The following is a 16208-nucleotide window of genomic DNA, read 5'->3' as shown; positions in this document are numbered from 1 at the left end:
AAATAACAAAAGCAACCACCGCCGTCCCTAGCGCCATCTGATACGTAAGAGCACTACCGACTGCTGAGTCCGTTATTCCGTGCATGGACGCGGCGATCAACCTCGTCAGAATAAAGCTCGGGCTTTGACTAGGGCGCTTAGATGTTTTAACGCGATAGCGTTGAAGCGCACGCTCGAAGAATAACCATTCTGAGTCAAAATTAAAAAGAAATCACCACTATCTTATACATTTATTTCACGAAACACTTAGTTAAGTCGGGCTTGGTGGCCAAGTTGGTTTCGTTAATTCGGGTTGATGACAACATTGAACCCTATGGGTACCTGCCGGGGAATGGAAATTTCTTCGTTAGATCGGGAACTTTGTAAAATCGGGTTTCGTAAGATCGAGTAAGATGGCGAATAAATCCGCCTCAATCGTGCCGCTGAGATGAAGATTTTTCGATGTCTACCGACCTTAATGAAATTTTGAGTATACGTTCTCTTTTGCACTCTGATTATCTGTGCCAGACAATATGACTGCAAGTCATTTACGTTTTCCTGATAATTAATTTTAAAGATTCGGTGCGTGTTCCCGACTTCTGCCCACGAATGTATGACGTTTTACTGGTCACCCTGTATTTTTGACGTCAGAGTGTACAGCGCCACTTCGCCCATAGACCGCAGGAACGACGTAGGTGGCTCCTTTTTCTACGAGACGGCGGCCGACAGTCATCGTTTTGACAGACGTGATGACCGCGGTGGTTCTCTTCGCCTTTCTGCAGCGCAATACGTTGAGCTTGGGGCTCGTCAGCCGCCTCGCGCGGCGGCAGCGGGTCAAAAGCAAATGGCCATCTTTCAGCGCTCATGTCGTCGCTGAATTCGTCGCCGAAATCGACGCTGTCGTGTTCGAACAAGCTAGAAAACCTGCCAGTGTCGTCAGAATATATCGTCAGCTTCGCTTTTTTGCCGTTAGCACCACGTGTACGGCGTGTTTAGCACGCGTGCTGCATGTTTACGTCACGGTAGTGTAGAATTTGACGTCATCGACTCATCATGACGTCGCACGAAGCAGCAACCCGTTTCGGTTTCGGTACCTCGTCTATTGTTTCTTTTTTTATTATTGATGGGTTTCTGAGCAAATTGAACCACCCTTCCGGTCGTAGGACAGTCAATGCCGTTTGAAAATGACAATATCCTAACATGGTTAAAAGAACGCCAGAGTTGCCCTTTGAGCGAAGGTATGAGAAATGACGTGCATTGAAATCCGCGCTTGACACGCGTTGATACTGCTCAGCACAAAAGTAACTGATCTTGTTCATTATTTCGGTGTCTGTTTGTTATGTTCATTTATTTGATTGCTTGATTAATAAAATTTACGGCGAAGAATTCCAGCGGCGTTAGACTTACAGTCAGTGATGTCGTTTTCCATGTTCGCGTATAAGCTACGAGATTCCGTGTTCAATTAGCGAATTCGTTGCTTGATAGGGAGCCCGGACGAATGAAAGAGAAGAGAGCTTGCGTTTTCACTTAGACAAGGAAATTCATTACTGTGTACAGGCATTGAAAAATTAATGCAGGCTCACTTCGCTGCGAATGATCTGGGCACTCTGCTTGAGGTAATCTGCCGCGTGTACAGAGAGTGGGCGTGCAGAGACGGCGTGGCATTATTGGGGGCGAGGACTTACAGAGTCGCCATTTGTCGGAAGCGCCTCGCTTGCGCTTGCGCTGTCGGCGCGCAATAAAAAAACCACGCAGGAGCCCTCCCGGCCATTTCTGTAAGTATTCTCCAAACGAGCCATGTTTGTTACTGTCAAAATAATAATCTTTGGCAAACAGAAAGCGTAGAATAGTTTACAGGCGCTCTCTCTTTACCGAATACGTACAGTGAACGCCCATTGCGCGCGGTCGCCGTGATGGAGTCCCCCGAACCAGCTTCTTGCGTGAAAGGTTGGCACTCGCTGAGAGCAGACTATGTGAAATATGTCCTTATAGTGTGCTGTCTGTATAACTAAATGGAGCATAACAGAATGAGCATAACAAAATGAAGCCTCAATGCAGCGATCGCACGGGTTCGCAGCGACCGATGCATGCATGTCCGCGCACCAAGTTTGGCTTTCGCTGCCAGCGCGTTTTCGCACCGTGCCGTGAGCTTCAGGCAACAACATATGAACATTTGGCAGTACACAAGCAACCATTGTTGCATGGACGCTATCAGAGCTGTTCAAAAATAATTTCATTGTAACTAGACTTCGATGCTGTACGGCGACTCGCGATGTGCCATTATGTAGATTCGATCTTTTTTTTTTCTTTTCGTCTGAATTCTCGGACGTTTCAATATCGTTATTTCTCAAGTTGCGCCACACTGTATGTTTATCGACCTTCTCAGCGAGCAATATCCTGCTCCTTCTTTTTGTTAATCAAGTATATTTATTGTTTGGTGCTAATACAAACATGAGCATATGCCATGCAATTTTTTAATGTGCTTCTTAGCGTTCCCTTTCCATTCTGGTGAACTTGCCAGTATCTAGCATCAACAAGTTCATAGACCAAATCTTCATGACATTAACCGGGCAGCGCGCGCGAGCTTCATAGTGCGCGCTTTCTGCTGCTCACCGAACATCGCAGCCTCAACGCCGTAGCAGAAATCTTCCTCGCGGAAGTACTTGCTACACCCCCGAGTTTTAGCCGATGGCTGCTTGCCGGTTCTAAGTTTCGCAATCCAAGCTACACGCAGGTTCTTGGCCTGTGGGTACGTGTGAAGGCTGACACCGGGCTCCGCTGCGTACGCGTACGGCACTGCGGTACCGAGCAATAGCCTACCATGTCGGATGCCTTCAAAGGCAGCCACTGTCAATTATAGTGCTTTCAAGTGTTGTCAAGCAGACACCCGAAGTGGGAAAACATCCCCACTTAATCAGAACCGTAGCGCAGGTGGGACTAAACGCGGCCGCTGTGTCCACGTGATCCCTCATACCACGTCATGCCGACGGTGGCGCCAGCTTTTCCAGCTGTAGCTCTAGTCTTCTCTAGGGAGCCTATATTTTTTCCACCAGCTTTCTTCAAAACTATTTAGCGGTAGCGGCTATGTAGAAGTAAAGCTAGCTCGCTCACAAACTTAGCTGCTTTCCGTAGGGGTGTGGTGACGCGAAGTTGCCGTAGTTATTTTTTCTGATAAACACCTTGGACCTCCTGGCGCCGGCCGTGCCTTACTCGTCCCGTCGGCGGCGTCGAGCGAACGAGGGGACGCCCTTGTTGTGAAGCACGCCGATGACCGGGCGAGCGTCTTCGAGCCTGATTAACTTATACTCGCGGACAACGTTCTGTGGCAATGAAGGGAAGCTACGGGCGCGTGGATGCTGCACATGTGTTACTGCGCCAAGTATTCAGGCAGTGTTTGAGAGGGCTTTTGGTTGCTCTGAACAGACGCTGAATCGACGCAGCTTCCACGTGCGACGGTTTCGCGTTTGCCCAGACGCGGAAGGGAAATGCCGCAAAATAAGTAAACTCGATGGTGTGTTCTGTCTTATTTAACTGTTGCTAATAAGCTGTTTATGTTTTCTCTTCCCCAGTCTAAACGACCCTGGATTAAAACGCGGGACTCTTTTCAGTAGCGCTCTCACTTGTGCGCGCTTTGCCTGCGTAGCTTTCCCTTCACTGCCACGGAAAGTTGCGGCTACTGCTGGACAGCCGCCCGGAGATTCCGCCTGGGTTGAACCAGGGTCATGAAACTCCCGCCGAAGTTTCATATAGGGACAAAAGCTGTCACCAGAGGCGCCGCCGTGAGTAGAAGGGCACCGATCTGCCGCGCTTGGAAGGGCAGTCGCGCGTTCGCGTGGATGTTTCCCCCAAAAAACACCTCGCCCACATTTTTATTTCACTGTGTCCGCTAACTGAACATAGCAGTGCTTACTCTTGACCAAATAAGCTAGCATGCGAGTTGTTTATTACTTCAAGTCATTGATTGTTAGCAATGGTTCACCCAAGGCTGCCCGTCAAGTGTTGCAATTTCGCTTGTGCTAGTACCTATACCTACGTTTCTTGATTCCTGCGTAGGTGATTAAAATTGTGCTTAAATTATACAGTGCGCCATGACTAAGTTTAGCTGACCCACAGATTAACGTTTCTTGCGCAAGAAGTTATGGTGCACCCTACCGCGCGCTGGCGGTCCGCAGCGCTTATTCTCCTGTTAATTGCCTGTTTATTCTGGGGCATCGCGAAGCTGCCAATGGGAATTTCGCGCGCAGAACAGGCCCGTCTGAATTAAGTCATCTTGGCACTATTTGCAGCAGCAGCTGTGAACTGCGCATGCTAGATATAGGCAATATGTGCGGTTTCTAAGCGAAAGTTCTTGATTTTACGCATACAAATTTAACCATGATCAGTTCAAACCTGCGCGAGTGTATTCTTTTTTCATCCATTCAAATTTAATGTCGCAGTCACCATCAGTTCAAGGTTGGCATTTCACTTATAATCACCTAAAAACACCACCCGAGTCTTTTTATAAAAATACGAGCGCAGATTGAAACCAGCTCGGAGCTTCCATCGTCACTAGGTCATTCAAGGCTACATTTACCGATCAAACTGAATAACTATATTATTTTTTGCATGTTTCTCTTGTTTGTCTTTATACTCAGTTTTCTTAATCCAACTAGAGCCTATTTTTTGTATTATTTTTTCTGCCTAACAGAAAACAAGCTTGCGCAGGTCTTTCTGGATAGCATTTTGATTTGTACTAACCACGCTACCCCATGCAGGAAAGTGTCTACTTAGTAAAAGGGCGGAATGGAGGGCATGGTATACGATTATTAGGGAGTAATTACTAGCAAGCGTCAAGAATGCAAAAGTGCCGCAAGCACTAGTGCACATAAGTTGCAATTAAGATTGCGTTTGATAGACTGGCAGAAAAGTTGGTGGATAGAGGGAATGAGACAAAACACCAGGAAAAATAATTTGTCACTGCTTTCCTCTCTCCTGTGGCTGGACAGGATGAACGAGCACCAGCACGAAACAGTCTGTTCCTTAATTTCGCGTGTAAAAACATGCAAACGCCACTTAATTAAAAAAAATGCTCAACTTCAGCCGTAGTGCGTACAAAATGTGTTCCGCAGCCAACACTGGCCGACGAAGTACGGTCGTCCAGCAGGATGTCTTCAACAATGTTCATGTAGACATTGGCACGGGCTATATTGTCCACAGTGCACACTTCTAGGTGCTCGTCCACAATTTGCAGAAGGCAAAGCAGCTGGTCTGATGGCACTTGAAAAAATCCCCTAGTCTTTATTTCGGTCAGTGCACTTGGCTCTCGGGAGGTGCTCCTCAGTGTTTGGAGGCAGTCCTTACAGCTTACTTTAGCAAACATTCTTGCAACCTAGCCACCAAGGTAGTCCAAAATGCAGTCCTTCGTTCACTCCGGACGATTGATATCTTGCAGGCACTCAGCCGGCTCCAGTAGTATATCGTCCAAAAGAACTACCAGGGTATCAATCTGAAACATAACTATCTTGCTCTATCACTCAGTCAATGACATGAGTGAGAAATGTCATACACTAGGAAGCATAATCGATCTTCACTGCATTTAAAACGAGACGTGTATGCTATTAGCATCAAATGGCTAGACAATCATCACATTTTCATACAGTGCACAGCTACTCTGCAAGTTGTTTTGGTGTGTGTTATTAAAAAGTTTACCTGGTTAGCAGTAGGTTCTTTATTGAAAGAGATCATTTATAAGAGTAGGCGTGGCCCATCTTCATTTTAGTCAGCGCTATCACTTTTTCGTTTGGATCATTAAGCAAAAAGTAAGCACGTTCATTACAAATGCCGCGCTTCAAGTAAACCTCTAAAACACAGACACTGTCGCGGTTTGTACAAAAAAAATCATCAGGAATGGAGACTTACTGCACTGAATTCGTTGACTTCATGTTTGCCTTCATGATGCAGTGATCTATAATGAGCTTCTCGCGGCCCGATAGCTTCTGAATGGTTTCCTGCATGCCCCGTTTTTCATTTGCCTGCGCCTCCGCTTTTGCGAGCTTCCGCTGACACGAATGAATTTGTTGCTTCACACTGCGAAGTCGGGCCTTCACCCTTAGCAGCTCTGAGGCAAAGCAAACGATGTGCTGTGTTAGGCACTCTGCATCAGCACCGCCAAGGCGATTCACAGTTCGTATTTCATCGGTAAATAGTGACCAAGAACGAATTTCGTAATGAGAGTAATGCCAGCTTGCCTGCATAGTGAGCAAGTAGCATACTCCAAAGGTGTGTACCAGACTAACCGTGAATTTCTTCTTCGACTGCATTGGTGACATCTGCAGTTGAGACGGCCGCAACTTCGGCTTCAGCGCAGTTTGAAGATACCGCTCGCAGCCTTTTTGCAGGTGGGCGCCGTGTCAGTGCATGCGAACGTTCTTTGGGCTTAGACAAGTGCACAGGTACGCCTAGGAAATCCTCGGAATGGCGTCTTCTACCAGTTCGGGTCGATCACGTGGCAGTGACTAGAGCACTGCACGGGTCGATTTTTTTCAGCCCGGGCCCGGCCCGGGCCCGGAAATACTACGTTACCCGCCCGGCCCGGCCCGCCACCCCCTTACCTTAGGCCCGAGCCCGGCCCGAGCCCGGCCCGAGACCGAAAAATAATGTTTTTCTGAAGTGAAACGCCCGAGAATAACTCGCTGCTTGTTACATGCACACCACCAGAAAGCCCGAGCTCGGCCCGGGCCCGCGTCAAAAAACCCGAGCCCGGCCCGGGCCCGGGTCAAAAAGCACACGCCGTGCCCGAGCCCGTGAAAAACTGTTGTACCCGGCCCGACCCGGCCCGGCCCACGGGCCGGCCCGGGCCCGGTCTTTCGGGTAAGCCCGAGCCCGTGCAGTGCTCTAGCAGTGACACAACGCTCCCATTCACTGTACACACGTCCGCACGAATATCTCCGGCATCAAAATGTTTTTCGCACAATCGAAAGTACTTCGATTCAAACGAGAACCAGGCAGTTTTTTGTCGCGGGATTACTCGCTTCCACCTGTCGCGTAGTTCCGGGTTGGCTGGCAGACGGAATAAGGAGACATTTTCGTAGACGTCCTTGTATCCGGAGCGGCAGCCTGGCGCACAGCAAGTGTTAGGCATCACTGCTGTGGTGAATTACGAATTGTCGATGTCGCTACATGGAGAGAGACACGTTCAGACAAAACAAAAAACAACCACGCACAACAGCACGCCGCGCCGACACTCCACTTTCCGGCGGCAGCGGCCGCCTTCCCCGTCGCCCTTCTAGCGACGCGAGCGACGCGGCGCCGCAACTGCGGGCGCTATATGAAGCTCTCCCATAGCGTTACGCGGGAGTTTCATGACCAGGAGAAAAGTATTGAAGGACCCTGGTAGAACTGACTCACCAGCCTGCACACAGTGCGGGGCAGACTAAACACTGGAGCACCGCTTATGTTTCTGCCCCGCACTCAACCAACACTGAGCCACCATGGTGGCTCAACTATGCCGCATGGGGCTGCCTTCAGCCTCCAGCACGGACCTGCTCTTCCCAGCCCGTAGTTCCAAAAGGGCATACTCTGCTACCTTTCCGATTCGATGTTGACTGACCGACTGTAAGGACACCCTGCCCGAGGCGATGACTACCCTCTCCCTCCCCTTCTTCCACTTTTCCTACTTTCTATCCCCCTTTCTCCAGAAACAGGCATCTTTTCTCTTTTCCTCAACCTCTACTACTACTCCAGCAGCAGCAGCAGCAGCAGTAGTAGTAGTAGTAGTAGTAGTAGTAGTAGTAGTAGTAGTAGTAGTAGTAGTAGTAGTAGTAGTAGTAGTAGTAGTAGTAGTAGTAGTAGTAGTAGTAGTAGTCGTAGTAGTAGTAGTACAGATAGTTTCCCGCGAGTATAGTTCCTCGGGGTGTCATCGCCTCTTACCGCTACCTGGAAAAGCCAGGGGTGCGGCGTAGCGCGTTCACGCCGGAGAAAAAAAGCTAACAAAGCGGAGAGGCGTCGACAGTAGCAACGCGAATACAGACAACATAACACAGATAGCGAAATCGGGCCGTGCAAAAGCGGAGAATGCGTCGAAGGACCATGAATCCCAGGAAGAACATCACCGTCTGCAGTCGATCAAGCCAGATAAACTTCAGGAGGAACGTCTTGCCGCGCCTCCTCTTGGCGGCAACAATCAACACATCAGCTCGCACCCTCCTCTGAGCCCACTACGAAATCTTCTAGTACACTTTAGTCGGACCAAGCAGAGGTGCGCAGAGCCGGACCATTCTGAGTTCATCACCCTACCTGGTTTTCTGCCGTCCTCGAATGCGCTTCCCTTCTCTTGGTATCCATTCTGTAGCTCTAATGGTCCACCGGTTATCCATCCTACGCATTACATGGCCTGCCCAGCTCCATTCTTTCCTCTTAATGTCAACTAGAATATCGGCTATCCCCGTTTGCTCTTTGATCCACACCGCTCTCTTCCTGTCACTTAATGTTAGGCCTAACATTTTTCGTTCCATCGCTCTTGTGCGGTTCATAACTTGTTCTCGAGCTCCTTTCTCACCGGTAGAATGCAACGATTGTAGGCTTTGGGATTCATAAGGGAGGTAGTGGTCAAATACTGCACCAGGGAGGCCAATTCCTGATCTGGTGAGAGGGAGTGACTTTGATGAAGCTTAGTGGGCCTTCCTAGTTTGGTTGCACCTGGACTTGTATAGCCCCACTAGCTCTTGGCGATATTTTATTTCATATTATTTATTTTTTTGCCGGTGTCAGGCAGTGTAATTATTAAGTGTAATAATTGCTGTCTAAGCGGTGTCGTACCCAATTGAGCTCTATGACAGTGTCAAGCGTGCGTTGTGCTGCTTTGTGCGACTTCATGCTTATTTCTGTGTCTCGTTGCGACTGATGCTGTCGGGGGCGTCGAACTTAATCCTGCACCAGAATATTCTGTGTTCGACATTGCACGCAGGACAGAAGCAGACCAAACTGCAATTTTGTGGAACTTAAGGGGATAAAAGAAAAGCAGGACGCCACAGACGTTGAGGTGAAATGCCTTAAGGACAGAGTCACCACTCTCGAGTCCACCCTTAACTTACGTATAACATCTGGGGCAGAAACACCTGACAGCATCCAGCCATTTTCACGCCAGTTAAAATCAATAACTTCAAGGTGCGAGGACGCCGAAAACAGACTACGTAGATCAAATTTACTTTCTTTGGCATCAGCGGTGAGGCGCTGGTGAAGACTGGACGACTTCAGAGCAAAACGTCATCAAACTCTGCACTGAAAGGTTTGAGCTTATATACTTTATCAAGCGACCAATTTGAACGAATGCACATAATTGGTCGATTCGCTCATCACAAATGCAGGCCAATAATCGCTAAGCTTGTCACATTTAAAGACGAACAGAACATTCTGGCTTCTGCAAGGAATCTAAAAGGCTCCCGTTTATCTGTTCGTGCAGTATTTTGCGCCGAACATTCGTTTAGCAAGAAAAAAACTTCTAGAATATGCAAGAGCACAGGACAAACCGTGCAGACTGTCACTTGATAAAATGTGCATTAATAACAAGGAATACATGCACGATGTTGATACTGACACCGTCGTACTATGTAGCAGATAGCTAAATAAATCTGCGTGTGCACGAGATCCTAAACTGCCCCGTTATAATGACGCATCTCGCTTGCTCACAATATCGTACACTAACATACGTAGCATACTAAATAAGCGCGATAAATTCTGTTCCTTTATAGAAGATAGCAATCCCGAAATTCTAGCTCTAACGGAAACATGGTTGCACCAAGATGTTTCAGATGGTAAAATTTTTACAGAAAGTGACATATTCAGCGTTTATCGGCATTATCACAATGATAAAAGGGGCGGTGGTGTCCTGCTTGCAATAAATAAAGGAACTTCGTCCTATGAAGGTGACACCTCATCCCCGCTTAAGATTATCTGGGCTGCCTGTCAAACTACTTGTGGAAATATATTAGTTATTGTCTGTTACCGCCCCCCTGAAATGTGCCTTCCATTTGTTGATAATCTACGTGAAAGCATTGCTACTGCATGCAGAAATGTTCAGCTAGTTATGTTTATCTGCTTGGCGATCTCAATTTCCCCCAAATCGATTGTACATGCTTGTCATCATTATGCAAGCATGCTACCGATTTCATTGAATTAACTCTGGACTGAAGTCTTTTCTCAGGTAATCAATCAACCCACCCATGACAATAACCTTTTAGGTTTGGCACTAAGTACTGCACCTGAAACCTTGTGTCCCGTGTTAATTTCTTACGGTTTTAGTGACCATAAGCTGCTTCAGCTAACGCTCCGGGTACCCATGTTATTTACTGGATTTCAGTATAAAAAGATTCGGGATTATAACAAAGCTAACTACGTTGCCATCAACACCGAAATTCAATTTTTCCTCAATGGCAAATTTTTGCTGTCTTTTCCCCAACTGAGTGAACGTTATGTTAACTGAGTTAACTGAGTTATGAAGTTAACGAAAACTTCATACTTCACAAAGACAAATTACTCGATCTTGCAGACAAATATATTCCGTGCGTTTCGGCAGCCAACGACAAGACTAAAACACGGTTGAATAAAATGCGAACACTTCGTAATAAAAAAAAGCCGGCAGAGCCTACGCCCTGTGGGAATCGATGTTATGCGAAGCAGTGTGCAGGTAGGTACCCATGTCCTCGCTTGTACACGCTTGCACACTGTTAAGCGCTTTTTTTGATGAGTTGTCATTTTTGCTGAGTCATGCTCATGACTACGACTTCTGCCATCATCCTGTAGTGTTTCCTTCACTTGGTACCCACGTCGGAACACATTTAAGTGGTTGTGAGTGTTAATGTTTTCTCGCTGAGTCATTGTCATTTTTGCCGAGTCATGCTCATGACTATGGCTTCTACCACCATCCTTTAATGTTTCCTTCACTTCATACCCACGTCCGAACCCATTTCAGTGGTTTTTGAGTGTCATTTTTTGTGAGTCATTGTCATTTTATCTGATTCATGCTCATGACTATCACTTCTGCCATCATCCCTTAGTGTTTCCTTCACTTAGTACACACGTCAGAACCGATCTCAGTGGTTTTTCCGTGTTTATCTTTTCTCGCTGAGTCATTGTCAATTTTGCTGAGTCATGCTCATGACTCTGGCTCCTACCACCATCCTTTAGTGTTTCCTTCACTTAGTACCCACGTCCGAACCCATTTCAGTAGTTTTTGAGTGCGATTTTTTTTGCTGAGTCATTGTCATTTTAGCTGAATCATGGTCATGACTATGGCTTCTACCACCATCTTTTAGTGTTTCATTCACTTAGTACCCACGTCAGAACCTATTTCAGTGGTTTTTGAGTGTTAATCTCTTTTCGCTGAGTCATTGTCATTTTTGCAGTAATGCTCATGACTATAACTTCTACCATCATCCTTTAGTGTTTCCTTCCGTTAGTACACACGTCCAAACCCCTTTCAGTGGTTTTTGAGTGTTAATATTTTCGCTGGGTCATTGCCATTTCAGGCAGCTGTTTCATGACCTACATGACACGCATGTCATGACCTTCATGTCATGACCTATCATTTATGATAAATTATCATTTATGATAAATTTATGATAATTTTGCTAAAACAGCCAATCAGCGCGCACCTGAAGGCGAAAAGCGAAATACCGCCGAAGTGGAACGCTTTAGAATACGTCCTCTAGACTGCGTGTGCGTGCCCGCTCTCCCACTGCGGCGCATGCGCGCAGCCCTGCCGCCTGTGCCGCCGACTCTCTCTGTGACAGTCGACAACGGCGTTTAGCCGTTCCGCCACGTTGCCAGCGTTTTGACAGCGGTTGAGTGCGGTCACACAAACAACGCGCACAAATCGCCTTTCTCAAATGTGCTTGGAAATTCCATGCGCTACTCTGTCGCATTGACGGCGGTGGTGTTTTGCCTGCGTTCGCACCGAACGCGCGCGGCGTTGGTGACGTGTTTATGAAGAACGTGCCGACTAGAGTGCACTATAAAAAAATAGACAATGGTCGAGTGGGCCGAACGGCGATCTCCCGCTGAGGCGCCGAGGGCGCTGCGAGCGAACTGGATTGGGGCGGAGACGCGCTCCGTGGCATATTCAACGAACCTACGCTGCGGGCGCCGAGGCCGATTGCGCACAATACGCTCTTAAAATAGTGCTTTACTTCAACTGCAAATTTATGTTTACACCATTTTGCCAAATGTATATACTTGAGGCATGATTTATACAACGCGACTTCTTCAATTTTGCTTTCGTTGTCAAGCGTGTCGTCTGCTAGCGAGCGCGCGTTCGCTACGCGGACGCTGGCGGACTCCCAGTTACAACATGAAGCTACGCAAGAAAATTTATTATTGGTATCGTGACATTTTACGTGCGATTATTGTTGGTGGATATTGATCATTGACAATGATCGAAGAAAACAATATTAGAGTGAAATAAACCAGGTTTATTAACTGCGTGGCGCTACAAATGACCAATGTATTTCTAGGTAATTAAATCAGACAGTACATAGACATATATATTCACAAGATGCATGTAAGGGCAAAAGTAACAAATAGTCTAAATGCACTAATTGAAAAAGTGAGAATTCCCGACCGGAATAAGCGCACGTGTGTGCAGCAACCAACACACTTATTAATGAATACTGCACATAAAACTCTCATTCGCAGAAATAATATTCATAGCACACAAAACCATCTCATGTATATATATATATATATATATATATATATATATATATATATATGCGCAAGAGTTATTGATATACTGTACGACGCGCCGAATAGTCGTTTCCGTTCGAATGTAACGCATAACAGCACTATTGAAGTCTCAAAGGTGAGTGACCGATGCAAGTAAGGACTGTTATTCCGAATGATTGTGCTGCCGGAGAGTGGTGGCTGTTGCGCAGAGGCGCACTTCCTGAGAGAATTAACGCACGGGTGTTAATAAGTTCTCTTTAACAAGTTCGTAGCTGTCATTCAATGTAAACGCCCCCTTGTGGGGCAGCCTGCAAATCTGCTAACTTCATTCAGACAGGGAAAACTTTTTTTTTACAGTCTCACCATGTTTGCAACGCATTAAAACTGGGTGCCCCCTGTGGTACCACACTAATCTTCTTCAACGAACGCAACAGATCTGCACATATCTCTACATGAATGTGAGACATGCCGTTCCTTTGATGGTTTCATTATGGTCGTTATGATAGTACACCGGATAACTGAAAGCAGCCGTTTATAATATACAAGCTGCTGAGTTGAGCAGTCATGGCATTACATTTATGTATGAAATATAGGATAAGCGCAACATGTTTTTCTCGGAAATCAGACTCGAGAATAATTTATTTTGTTTACACAGCTAGAAAAAAACCGAAGGACGCAACCACCTGCTTATTTATCTTTCTTTAAACAAATTCTTCGGTTTTACGTGGCAAAACCAGGATATCATTATGAGGCACCCGGTTTAGTTTTCACCACCTGGGTTTCTTTAATATGCATCTAAATAGAAGTAAACGAGTCTTTTTCCATTTCGTTCCCATCGAATTCCGCGACCTGCATTGAACCCGCGAGCTCCAGTTTAGCAGCGCTACGCCGTATCCACTATATAGCCACTATAATTAGGCTACCGCGCAGGCTTTCTTTCCTTTCTTTTCAATTTTTTTCTATTTTTGAAGTATTGACAGGGAAAAGAATTTCCACGCCCGGCTAATACGGCCAAAGATGAACATATAGAATTAATAACTAAAACCGTTTTCGGCGCTCGAGCTCCTACCGCAATAAATGACCCCGTACCAATTACTCCGCATTCTGTTACGCGAGGAAGGCGGAACCTTGAATGGAATGTTGCGCTGCAGTTTACTCTTTTTTTTTATCTATAACAATGCTTCCTGTAAATCTGAGTACAAGGCGCCGGATGGGGCAGATATGCTTTACTTGTTTGAAGCGGCAAGCAGGAAGGTTACATATGTTTCTTCGTCTGCTTTTCGCAAGACCTACTGATGGAAAACTATATGCGCAACAATACACACGAGAGATACATGCTGCTTGAAGAACGAGAAAAATACTTGTTCTCCAAAGGAAACCGTAGAATAACATAGTTGAATGAAAGCCGACACTGCGGCCGCAACGCACGTGCAATCACCGAGCGGCATTTAAAAAAAAATAAAAGAAAATAAACAAGAGAAAGAAAGGAATTTATTCTTAAGGCATAAATACATGTCATATGCAATTATGAACACCATTTGCGCGGTCTGAACGCAAATACCAGCGCGCGAAGTAGTACGAATGACCTTGCCGACCAGTATCGCCAGCAGTTTCCAACGGCGCGACCTTGATGCGGCCCAATCCACTTCGATCGTAGCGCCGCCACAGTATTTTTCCACGTCGGGCGCCTCACTGCAAAGCATGCGCCACCCCAGCCAACGTTTATAGAACTTCTATAAATGTTGGCCCCAGCCGCTCGTCCCACTCAACCGTATTCTAGTACACTCTAGTGCCGACCTTTGCCGTACACCCATAGCCTCCTCGATAACTCGAGGAGGCTATGGTACACCCTATGGCGGTGTACCGTAGCGATCATAACGCCATTGTTCCTGTGGTCATTAAATAAATGAAAACCACAGGATCATATATATTTCTCATTCTTTAACTGTTCAAATGACCAATTACACCATCACATCTTAATAGGGATAATCGGAAATACATAATTCCCACCATAGTAGAGCTTCGCTGGTCTTCCATCTCCACCCCAGTGGAAGGGCTGACAGTTTTTTCCTTCTGTTTTTACAAGGGAAGACCATTCCGATATTCCAGTGGTTCCGGAATACGATGACCCATCCATGGCACCCATAAATATCTCAACTGAAGACATTGTTAGCCTCATTAACAGACTAAAAAAAAACCTCTGGCTGTGGTATTGACAATATTAACACTAAGCTATTAAAAAACACAGCATCTATTTCAAATATCATTCTGTACCATATCTTCAAGCAGTCCTTATCGTCTGGTGTCTTGCCCGTTGCGAAGGTTATCCCCGTTTTTAAAACTGCAGATAAACATGGGCCTGAAAACTATCGCCCAATATCGCTAAAATCTGTGTCATGCAAACTACTTGAACATTTAATCACCTCGCACATTTACTCGCACCTAGAAAAAAAATAACTTTTTCTTTCAGAAACAGCATGGCTTCACGAAAGATCCATCTTGCGAAATACAGTTACTGGAGTCCACCACCGATCTACACTTCAGTATGAACAGCAAATAGACGCCATTTTCCTGAACTTCTCGAAGGCATTCGATCGCGTTACCCACCGCCGTCTCATTCCTAAATTATCTCATCCTGGTATCGACTCACTAACCCTTTCTTGGCTTAAAAACTTTTTATCGCTTCATCGTCAATTTACCGTTGTTAACGATTCCTTCTATTACTGAGGTCACGTCTGGTGTACCACAGGGGAGTGTCTTGGGGCCTCTGCTTTTCCTAATATTTATTAACGATCTACCTTCAAACATTTCCTCTTGCATACGACAATTTGCCGACGATTTCGTTGTTTATCGAGCGATTAATTTCAATAATGATAATATATCACCTTGCAGCATGGCCTTCACATTATTACCGACTGGTGTAACATATGGAAAATGTATCTTAACCCTTCCAAATGTAATATTATATCGTTCTCACGCAAGCGCACTAGTTTCATACTCACATACAGCTTAAATAAAACGACTTTGTCACCTACCACTACCACTTGGTGTGAACCTCACCTTTCTTGGTCTTTGCATATTACTACAATTTGCGCTACTGCGTTTAAAGCGCTTGGCTTTATGAGGCGCAACTTCCAAAATTCATTTGCTGACGTGCATAAATTAGCATATCTGATGTTTGTACGCCGGCAAATAGAATTTGCATCCACTGTATGGCCACCATACAAAGAATGTTTAATAACCATGCTTTAACGCATACAGAACAGAGCTGCCCGATATATCTCTCTGAATTTTGATCGGAACTCCAGTAAAACGCAGATTAAGCTCGATATTACTTTACAGCGCGTGCGTCTAAATGTCGTACAAAAATCCCTCACGTGACTTGATCCTAGGCACCTAGGGACACGATCATTTAGGGACTTGGCGCGATGGTGGCGCCAAGGGACGACAGCATGCGACGGGGTGTTCGTTCTCGGCGTGATCGCCCGCGTCGACCGCGCGTTGTTCAACATTGCGTGTGTGATTGTGCT

The sequence above is a fragment of the Dermacentor silvarum genome, chromosome 3 (genome assembly GCF_013339745.2).
Source record: "Dermacentor silvarum isolate Dsil-2018 chromosome 3, BIME_Dsil_1.4, whole genome shotgun sequence".
NCBI classification, from domain to species: Eukaryota; Metazoa; Arthropoda; class Arachnida; order Ixodida; family Ixodidae; genus Dermacentor; species Dermacentor silvarum.
This window is presented reverse-complemented; position numbering follows the sequence as displayed.